The following is an 11,931-nucleotide window of genomic DNA, read 5'->3' on the forward strand; positions in this document are numbered from 1 at the left end:
TGTATCATGAGACATCTCTTTGATATGTATGGGCCAGCAGAATCCATGATTCATGTCTCTTATTGAACGAACAATGTTTAGAATGAAGAGTGTTTGGCATGTGCATATACAGGTAACTGCCAAAATAAAGGAAACGCCAACATAAAGTGTCTTAATAGGGTGTTGGGCACCACAAGCTGCCAGAACAGCTTCAATGCACCTTGGCATAGAGTCTAAAAGTGTCTGGAACTCCATTGGAGTGATGCAACACCATTCTTCTATTAGAAATTCCATCATTTGGTGTTTTGTTGATGGTGCTGGAAAACGCTGACTCAGGCTCCGCTCCAGAATCTCCCAAATAAAAAAAATACAAATAAAAAAGTACATTTAACATTTATTTAACTATGCAAGTCAGTTAAGAACTAATTCTTATTTAGTGTTACATTGGGTTGAGATCTGGTGACTGACACACGGACACAAACACACTTTTAAACCCCCTATGCTCTTTTATACATTACCCATGATAGTTAATTAAGCAATTAACATCCTAAGGAACCACACTGTGTGGAAGCACCTGCTTTCAATATACTTTATATCCCTAATTTACACAAGTGTTTATTTTGGCCAGTTACCTTTATCCTTCAGAGGTGTTCATGAGTGTCCTCCTAGGGCCAGGCTATTAATATAAGGTAATTCAATGTTTATAACCAATACTGAAATGTTTATAACCAATCTCTGCTATGGGTATGGAGGTGTGTAGACACTTCGCAGTGTATTTTTGGGTGAAAACAACAACGACAGTAACATTTCTATTTTGCAATGTACCAAACAGTTCTACCCCATTTCTTCTCTACCGTATGCATAATCAGAACCAGGTTCTCGACTTGAAGGGCCAAACACACCCCACACCCAAGGGACACACCTTGTTTTTTTCAGCAGAGATAGAGTGATGGTGTTCGCTTTTCTCCTTTCTTTCCCTCCTTAGATCTAATAATCCTTACTGCACCAACAAACCCCAGAGCGAGACTGAACGCGCCTGTGTTTTCAAATGTCATGTGTACAGTGGGGAGCCACCCTGAAATAGCTGGACTGAACACTACCTAATATCCCCTAACAAAGACTTCAACAGACATGATGTGTCACTCTGACTCCCTCCAGCATAATGGGGTTGGGATCATTAGTTAGTAAACAGAAAGATGACAATGAGTTGCAGTTATGTCCATGCCTCGTTTTTGTATTTGTTGTTAATGTCTGATTCTAGAATGGAAAGTTGGTAAGTCTAAGGGGTTCAGTAGGAAGGCTCCAGTCAGAATGTATGAATCTCTTACAGACTCACTCAACAGTATAGTAGGTGTAAAACAGGGTTGGGCCTTTATGTCTGCCCCCCTCCCTCGCCCACTTCTCTCATTGACAGCAATGCTAAGAGCGTGTGTCCATTTTAATACCCTGTCTAACCCTCTCTAACCCTTTCTCAGTATCCTATTGGCTACATGTGCTGCTATGAACAACCTGGAGAACTTTTGGAAGCTTTTACTTTCGATTGGCAGTGCACGACCAGTTTGGCTGCATGTCTATCCTAACCCCTCTCTCTCTCTCAACTATTTCTGTCTGTCTCTGATCTTTCGCACTCAATCTCACACACACACACACACACACACACACACACACACACACACACACACACACACACACACACACACACACACACACACACACACACACACACATCGTCACATTTGGGGGGGGTACCTGCATTTCCAATTTTTTTTTGAAAGTGTTAAACAAATCTAATATATATTTTAGAATTTAGATTCTTTGAAGCAGCCACCCTTTGCCTTGATGACAGCTTTGCCCACTCTTGGCATTCCTTTAACCTTTAAATCACTCCAATGTTTGCTTTCCACTCTACGACACTGCACATTGGAGTATACACTACTACAACTCAGACATTGACAGAAAAAATCGGATTTACTAAATAAATCTAATGTCCTTTTACATTTAGACAGTTATATTCTTTTAAACAAATATAACCAGCATTATGAGGCACACCTTGTCTGAAATGTGTTATGGGTGTCTGTGTGTGTGATAATTACTCCAGTCCCAAAATACAGTGTTCACTGTGAATCACAGTGATTATGAGCCAGTCAGAAGACAGCTGGTACCTGTAGAGACACACCTGATTCCACCAGACAGTGACATCCTTATCATCTGAGTAAGACAGAGAACGGACTGTGACAGCTAGGTGATGAGCACTTCCTATGTATACTCAGTGGCGACCCGTCATTCACGGCAGGTGGAGCAGAAACCCACCTGTTCTGAGCCCCACCTGTCAAGCTAAATATATGTGGTACCAGTCAAAAGTTTGGACACACCTACTCATTCCAGAGTTTGTCATTATTTTGACTATTTTCTACATTGTATAATAATAGTGAAGACATCAAAACTATTAAATAAAACATATGGACTCATGTAGTAACCCAAAAAGTGTTGATCAAAATATATTTTATATTGGAGATTCTTCAAAGTAGCCACCCTTTGCCTTGATGATGGCTTTGCAAACTCTTGGCATTCTCTCAGCCAGCTCTTCAATTAACAGGTGTGCCTTGCTAAAAGGGGTATACAGCAGTTATCCGTACTCGGTAAAAGAAAAAGTCTGTATTATGGCAAGAACAGCTCAAATAAGCACAGAGAAACGACAGCCCAACATTATTTAGCTTTTCATCTAAAACACTTACAAACTTTTACAGATGCACAATCGAGAGCATCCTGCCGGGCTGTATCACCACCTGGTACGGCAATTGCACCTCCCTCAACCGCAAGGCTCTCCAGAGGGTAGTGAGGTCTGCACAACGCATCACCGGGGGCGAACTACCTGTCCTCCAGGACACCTACACCACCTGATGTCACAGGAAGGCCAAAAAGATCATCAAGGACAACAACCACCCGAGCCACTGCCTGTTCACCCCACTATCATCCAGAAGGCGAGGTCAGTACAGGTGCATCAAAGCTGGGACCGAGAGACTGAACAACAGCTTCTATCTCAAGGCCATCAGACTGTCAAACAGACGTCATTAACATAGAGAGGCTGCTGCCAACATACAATCTCAAATCTCTGGCCACTTAAATAAATGGAATTAATAAAGGTATCACTAGTCACTTAAAAATAACGCCACTTAATGTCTACATATTCTACATTCCTCATCTCATATGTAAATACTGTATTCTATACCATCTACTGCATCTTGCCTATGCCGCTCGGCCATCGCTCATCCAGATATTTATTTGTACATATTCTATTCATCCCTTTACATTTGTGTTTATTTGTGTGTAAAAGGTAGGTGTTGTGAATTTGTTAGATTTCTTGTTAGATATTACTGCACAGTCAGAACTTGAGGCACAAGCATTTCGCTACACTCGCATTAACATCTGCTAACCATGTGTATGTGACCAATAACATTTGATTTGATTTGATTTTAAGATACAGATACGAATGTCCATCAATTTGGAAAATTTCAAGAACTTTGAAAGTTTCTTCAAGTGCAGCAGCAAAAACCATCAAGCGCTATGATGAAACTGGCTCTCACGGGAAAGGAATACCCAGAGTTACCTCTGCTGCAGAGGATAAGTTCATTAGACTTAACTGCACCTCAGAAATTGCAGCCCAAATAAATGCTTCACAGAGTTCAAGTAACAGACACATCTCAACATCAACTGTTCAGAGGAGACTGTGTGAATCAGGCCTTCATGGTCGAATTGATGCAAAGAAACAACTACTCAAGAACACCAATAATAAGAAGAGACTTGCTTGGGTCAAGAAACACGAGCAATTGACATTAGACCAGTAGAACTCTGTCCTTTGATCTGATGAGTCCAAATTTGAGATTTTTGATTTCAACCGCTGTGTCTTTGTGAGACGCAGAGTAGGTGAACGGATGATCTCTGCATGTGTGGTGCCCACCGTTGAAGCATGGAGGAGGAGGTGTGATGGTGTGGGGGTGCTTTGCTGGTGACACTGTCTGTGATTTATTTAGAAGTCAATGCACACTTAACCAGCATAGCTACCACAGCATTCTGCAGCAATATGCCATCCCATCTGGTTTGCGCTTAGTGGGACTATCATTTGTTTTTCAACAGGACAATGACCCAACACCAGGCTGTGTAAGGGCTATTTGACCAAGAAGGAGAGTGATGGAGTGCTGCATCAGATGACCTGGCCTCCGCAATCACCTGACCTCAACCCAATTGAGATAGTTTGGGATGATTTGGACCGCAGAGTGAAGGAAAATCAGCAAACAAGTGCTGTGGGAACTCCTTCAACACTGTTGGAAAAGCATTCCAGGTGAAGCTGGTTAAAGGAATGCCAGGAGTGTGCAAAGCTGTCATCAAGGCAAAGGGTGGCTGCTTCGAAGAATCTAAAATATATGTAGATTTGTTTAACACTTTTTAGGTTGCTACACGATTCCATATGTGTTATTTCATACTTTGGATGTCTTCACTATTATTCTGCAATGTAGAAAATAGTCAAAATAAAGAAAAACCCTTGAATGAGTAGGTGTGTCAAACTTTTGAATGGTAATGTACATAAATATTTTTGGGGTAAGCCTGTTTTGCATGTTTTTTGGCATTAATTCATGTCACATATCAGTTTGTAAACAATATTTTTTTTCCATTGAGTTATTAAAGCCGTATGCAAATATGGTCTCTTTTTTGCTTTCTTGAGGAAGACAGCTCGAAAATGCCGGTGTTTCAGCCTAACTCATTGTTTTCTGTGGTGGAGCAGTCACCAGAAAATACAGAACACAGGGGTTGGTAATGTTTTCTAGTTGCGACATGATTAGCTCAGTATTCTGTCACTCATGGAGACACTACGTCACCGCAAAATCTTTGGGGAGAGCTCGAGAATTCAAGCCCCTTGGGTGGGGCCATAGAGTTACATTAGAAGTGCCCATCCAAGAAGACTCAAGATCATTGGCCACAGATAAAATGACTAAAAAACCTATTATATTTACTGTAGCTTTGATTGGACTTGTCAACATCATACTTTCAAAATCTTAGCTAGAAACCTAGCAATTATCATCATGAATCAAGTCTACAATCTACTGGCAAATCCTTTTTAACCCTTGTAAGAAGTTATGAAGATAAATTATAGATAAAAGGTTTTGGGTGCATACACATTTCTAGTTGGAAATCGCAAATTCAACAATGAGTGGTTTGCAAGGAATCAGTGGCTTACTGCAAGCATTGCAAAGCAATCACTAGCGTGCTATTCAGTGGAGTGGGTGTGTGGTCTTTAATGGTCTATTTTCAAAGCTTAAAATTGTAAACATTCAACATTGACTTCTGCTGTGTTCAAAACAACTGGAAACTCAGAACTGTGAAATCTCAGACTTCAGTGAGTTCAAGACAACTGGGAAAATACGCTTTGAACGGTCATCCAACTCAGAATTCCAAGTCGGGAACTCAAGCCTCTTTATAGAGCTCCGACCTGAAGATGACTGACGTCATGATTCAACCTTGTTTTTTTTCAGAGTTCCCAGTTGTCTTGAAAACACCATAAATCCATAGAATGCCAGACTTTGATAACACATTTTGATGACAAAATTTGCCTACAAGAAGGACCCCACACCTCCTTCCTGTTCAAGTGAGTACAGCACAACAAGGTCCAGAAAAGTATTGTATGCTGCTTTATAAATTATGCAATTTACCAGGGAGATATGTATACTGTAGATAAGAAAGTAATACTAAGTATATGTTGTGTGATAAGCTGTTAGTAGCCCATGTGCCTCACCATAATATTTTGGTCCCTTTCCCCCTCACAACTTGGCCTACTCTTCTGACTACAGTAGGTGGTGCACATGTAGTCTATAGCCTGTTTTAGATAAATGTCATCATCGAAAATTGTAAGAGCTTTCATTGTCTGCTGATAAGCCCCCATTATACCGTATATCCTATGGTTCTGACTTGGTGTACAGGGAGAATACTGTAAGAACAGCCCATGTTCTTAATTCTGTCACTTTACATTTCAACAGTGCCAAACAAATAAACTCAGCAAAAAAAGAAACGTCTTCTCACTGTCAACTGCATTAATTATCAGAAAACTTAACATGTGTAAATATTTGTATGAACATAAGATTCAACAACTGAGACATAAACTGAACAAGTTCCACAGACATGTGACTGACATAATGTGTCCCTCAACAAAGGGGGGGTCAAAATAAAAAGTAACAGTCAGTATCTGCTGTGGCCACCAGCTGCATTAAGTACTGCAGTGCATCTCCTCCTCATTGACTGCACCAGATCTTGCTGTGAGATGTTACCCCACTCTTCCACCAAGGCACCTGCAAGTTCCCAGACATTTCTGGGGAGTATGGCCTAGCCCTCACCCTCCAATCCAACAGGTCCAAGACGTTCTCAATGGGATTGAGATCCGGGGTCTTCGATGGCCATGGCAGAACACTGACATTCATGTCTTGCAGGAAATCACACACAGAACGAGCAGTATGGCTGGTGGCATTGTCATGCTGGAGGGTCATGTCAGGATGAGCCTGCAGGAAGGGTACCACATGAGGGAGGAGAATGTCTTCCCTGTAACGCACAGCTTTGCGATTGTCAGTCCGATGATGCTGTGACACACCGCCCCAGACCATGATAGGCCCTCCACCTCCAAATCGATCCCTCCCCAGAGTACAGGCCTCGGTGTAACGCTCATACCTCACCCCTGGTGAGACAAAACCGTGACTCATCAGTGAAGAGCACTTTTTGCCAGTCCTGTCTGGTCCAGCGGTGGTGGGTTTGTGCCCATAGGTGACGTTGTTGCCAGTGATGTCTGGTGAGGACCTGCCATACAACAGGCCTACAAGCCCTCAGTCCAGCCTCTCTCAGCCTATTGCGGACAGTCTGAGCACTGATTGAGGGATTGTGCGTTCCTGGTGTAACTCGGCAGTTGTTGTTGCCATCCTGTACCTATCCCACAGGTGTGATGTTTTGAATGTTCCAATCCTGTGCAGGTGTTACATGTAGTCTGCCACCGTGAGGATGGTCAGCTGTCCGTCCTGTCTCCATGTAGTGCTGTCTTAGGCGTCTCTAGGTACGGATATTGCAATTTGTTTCCCTGGACACATCTGCAGTCCTCATGCCTCCTTGCAGCATGCCTGAGCCACGTTCACACAGATGAGCAGGGACCCTTGGCATGTTTCTTTTGGTGTTTATCAGAGTCAGTAGAAAGGCCTCTTTAGTGTCCTAAGTTTTCATAACTGTGACCTTAATCTCCTACCGTCTGTAAGCTGTTAGTGTCACAGATGCATGTTCATAAATTGTTTATTGTTTATGGTTCATTGAACAAGCATAGGAAACAGTGTTTAAGAAGATCTGTGAAGTTATTTGGATTTTTACCAATTATCTTTGAAAGACAGGGTCCTGAAAAAAAGTGTATTCTTTTGCTGAGTTTAGTTATATTGACTCTGTCCGTCCTAGCTTGCTCATACATGTCTTAATTGAAATTACGGATTGCCTCTTATCCGCTAGTCGTGCCCTTATGCTATAGTTCCTACATCTCAATTGTCAGTAGAAACCACATTTGTTTAAACAAGTCAGCCATAACAGCTATGTTTTTTTAAAGGTAGTAAATGACGCTGAATTAACTGTTTTGCTCCCAGACAAGGCTCCGCTGATTGCAGCAGGCCTACAATGGTAATTTTTTGGCACTGCTGTTGGGACAGATTTATATAAGCCCTTATAGTTTGTGGGCATCGTTTGCCACCGTTATAATGTGTTCTTTAGTGTTGTGTTGTGTTGTGCAGTGCCTTGCTGGCACGCATCTACAAAAATTGGGGGGAGTTTGCCCCACAAAGATTTACATGCTGAAATCACCACTGTGTATACTGTACATTACATCTGGAATGTCTATGATACTGTAGTCTTTTTTCCAATAAATCACCCATGTACCCAATAAATCAAAGGTAACAGAACTAAATGACTATCGCCCCGTAGCACTCACTTATGTCATCATGAAGTGTTTTGAGAGGCTAGTTAAGGATCATATCCCCTCTACCTTAAAACTCTTAGGGCTAGGGGGCAGTGTTCAGGAGTTCGGATGAATGACGTACCCAAAGTAAACTGCCTGTTACTGGTAGCGTTGGATAAAAACACTCTGAAGTTTCTAAAATTGTTAAAATAATGTCTGTGAGTATAACAGAACTGATATGGCAGGCGAATAAATGGTTGAACCCCGCCCTGTGCAACTGGGTCCTGGACTTCCTGACGGGCTGCCCCCAGGTGGTGAAGGTAGGAAACAACACCTCCAATTTGCTGATCCTCAATACAGGGGCCCCAGAAGAGTGCGTGCTCAGCCCCCTCCTGTACTCCCTGTTCACTCATGACTGCGTGGCCAAGCAGGCCTCCAACTCAATCATCAAATTTGCAGATGACACAACAGTAGTAGGCCTGACTACCAACAATGATGAGACAGCCTACAGAAAAGAGGTGAGGGCCCTGGGAGTGTGGTGCGAGGAAAATAACCTCTCATTCAATGTAGACAAAACAAAGGAGCTGATCGTGGACTTCAGGAAACAGCAGAGGGAGCATGCATCTATCCACATCAACGAGACCACAATGGAGCATGTGGAAAGCTTCAAGTTCCTTGGCGTACACATCACTGACGATCTGAAATGGTCCACCCACACAGACAGTGTGGTTAAGAATGTGCAACAGCGCCTCTTCAACCTCAGGAGACTGAAGAAATTTGGCTTGGTACCTAAAACCCTCACAAACCGTTACAGATTACTTTTACAAACTTGCACAATTGAGAGCATCCTGTCGAGCTGTATCACCACCTGGTACGGCAACTGCACCACCCCCAACCGCAGGGCTCTCCAGAGGGTGGTGCGGTCTTCCCAACGCATCACCGGGGGCAAACTATCATCCAGAAGGCAAGGTCAGTACAGGTGCATCAAAGCTGGATGAGAGACTGAAAAACAGCTTCTATCTCAAGGACATCAGACTGTTAAATAGCCATCACTAGGCAGCCCCATATACATAGACTTGAAATCACTGGCCACTTAATAATGTAACACTAGTCATTTTAATAATGTTTACATATTTTAGCTTTACTCACCTCATATGTGCACTGTATATACTGTATTATATTCTACTGTATTTTAGTCTATGCCTCTCCGACATTAATTTCCTAATATGTATATATTCCTTATTTCCATTATTTTACTTTTAGGTTGTGCGTATTGTCAGATATTACTGCATTGTTGGAGCTAGAAACACAAAGCATTTCTCTACACCTGCAATAACATATGCTAACCATGTGCATGTGACAGATGAAATTGGATTTGATTTAATAACCTTATACCATTATAGCTTGGGGATTGGATTGGTTAGTAGATCTCTCTTCTGCCTTACACACCAATATCACCAACGCTCTAGCAAGATACACATCTGATTTATCTTTGTGTGTGTGTGTGCACATGCATGTGTGAGAGATGAGTTAAACCAATTCAACACGTGTACATTGCTCTCACATGAACTCTGTATTCCAGAGTAGACACATGGCAATAAAGCCTTCTGAGTAATAATAAATGTGTTCATCTGCACCTCTCAGTTGGACTTTGAATTCAGTGATGCGCCTGGACACATCAAAGTGATACTCTGTATGTAAATCTCATACAGTGCCTTGCAAAAGTATCACCCCCTCTGCGTTTTACTACTTTATTGCATTACAACATGTAATTTAAATGGATTTTTATTTGAATTTCATGTCATGGACATAAGTGAAGTGAAAAGAAAAAATAACTTGTTTAAAAAAATGTTTAAAAAATAAAAAACAGAAATGTGGTGATTGCATATGTATAAACCCCCTTTGCTATGAAGCCCCTAAATGGTGCAACCAATTACCTTCAGAAGTCACATAATGTGTGCAATCTAAGTGTCACATGATCTGTCACGTGATCTCAGTGTACATATACACCTGTTCTGAAAGGCCCCAGAGTCTGCAACACCACTAAGCAAGGAGCTGTTACATTTGTCATAACGAGGAGACCAAGGCACAGCGTGATTGGAATACATTCTTCTTTTATTTAAAAAATAACAATTAAACAAACTAACGTGACACTATAAAAAACTAGTGCTGACATACAACTACACATAGACAATAACCCACAAAACCAAAATGGAAAATGGCAACCTAAATAGGATCCCCAATCAGAGACAACGATAAACAGCTGTCTCTGATTGGCAACCAATTCAGGCCACCATAGACCTACATATACCTAGACATACCAAATCCCCATAGATATACAAAAAACCCTAGACATGACAAAAACACACATACCACCCTCGTCACACCCTGACCTAACCAAAATAATAAAGAAAACAAAGATAACTAAGGTCAGGGCGTGACAAGGGCACCACCAAGCAAGCGGCTCTATGAAGACCAAACAAGTCAGGGACAAAGTTGTGGAGAAGTACAGATCAGGGTTGGGTTATATAAAAATATCAGAAACTTTGAACATCCCACAGAGCACCATTAAATCCATTATGAAGAAATTGAAAGAATATGGCACCACAACAAACCTGCTAAGAGAGGGCCGCCCACCAAAACTCACGGACCAGGCAAGGAGGGCATTAATCAGAGAGGCAACAAAGAGATCAAAGATAACCCTGAAGGAGCTGTAAAGTTCCACAGCGGAGATTGGAGTATGTGTCCATTGGACCACCTTAAGCCGTACACTCCACAGAGCTAGGCTTTACGGAAGAGTGGCCAGAAAAAGCCATTGCTTAAAGAAAAAAATAAGCAAACATATTTGGTGTTTGCCAAAAGGCATGTCGGAGGCTCTCCAAACATATGGAAGAAGGCACTCTGGTCAAATGAGACTAAAATGTAGCTTTTTGGCCATCAAGGGAAACGCTATGTCTGGCGCAAACCCAACACCTCTCATCACCCCAAGAATACCATCCCCACAGTGAAGCAGGATGGTGGCAGCATCATGCTGTGGTGTATGATTTTTTTTAATGGACAGGGATGGGAAACTGGTCAGAATTGAAGGAATGAGGCACTAAATACAGGAAAATTCTTGAGAGAAACCTGTCTTTCAGAGATTTGAGACTGGGGCGGAGGTTCACTTTCCAGCAGGACAATTACCCTAAGCATTCTGCTAAAGCAACACTTGAGTGGTTTAAGGGGAAAGATTTAAATGTCTTGGAATGGCCTAGTCAAAGCCCAGACCTCAATTCAATTGAGAATATGTGATATGACTTAAATATTGCTGTACACCAGCAGAACCCATTCAACTTGAAGGAGCTGGAGCAGTTTTTCCTGGAAGAATGGGCAAAAATCCCAGTAGCTAGATGTGCCAAGCTTATAGAGACATACCCCAAGAGACTTGCAGCTGTAATTGCTGCAAAAGGTGCCTCTGCAAAGTATTGACTTTGAGGGGGTGAATAGTTTTGCACGCTCAAGTTTTTTGGGGGTCTTATTTCTTGTTTGTTTCACGACAAAAAATATTTTACATGTTCAAAGTGGTAGGCATGTTGTATAAATCAAATGATACAACCCCCCCCCCCCCCCCCCCCCCCAAAAAAAAAATCAATTTTAATTCCAGGTTGTAAGGCAACAAAATAGGAAAAATGCCAAGGGGGGTGAATACTTTCGCCAAGCCACTGTACAGTCTGCATTCTCTTGGAGTCTTGCCTGGCACAGCTACAGTAGCAGGGTGTGGCACTGCTAGTATAACTCAGCAGACAGCTAGGATGAGAAATCCAGTTTAACAATGTCACATAAACACCTCAACTCACACTCTATGACCTAAAGGCAGACAGGGAAGAATTAAATAATTACTCATTCATTTGAAAGGTGATTTTCTTGCAGCTTCTTCTGTGGGAAAACTATGAGTCTGGTATGTCTGTTTATCCTCTAGCAACTGACAGTTTTGGATCATTTTAAACAAT

Source organism: Oncorhynchus mykiss, chromosome 28 (assembly GCF_013265735.2).
Source record: "Oncorhynchus mykiss isolate Arlee chromosome 28, USDA_OmykA_1.1, whole genome shotgun sequence".
Taxonomy (NCBI): domain Eukaryota; kingdom Metazoa; phylum Chordata; class Actinopteri; order Salmoniformes; family Salmonidae; genus Oncorhynchus; species Oncorhynchus mykiss.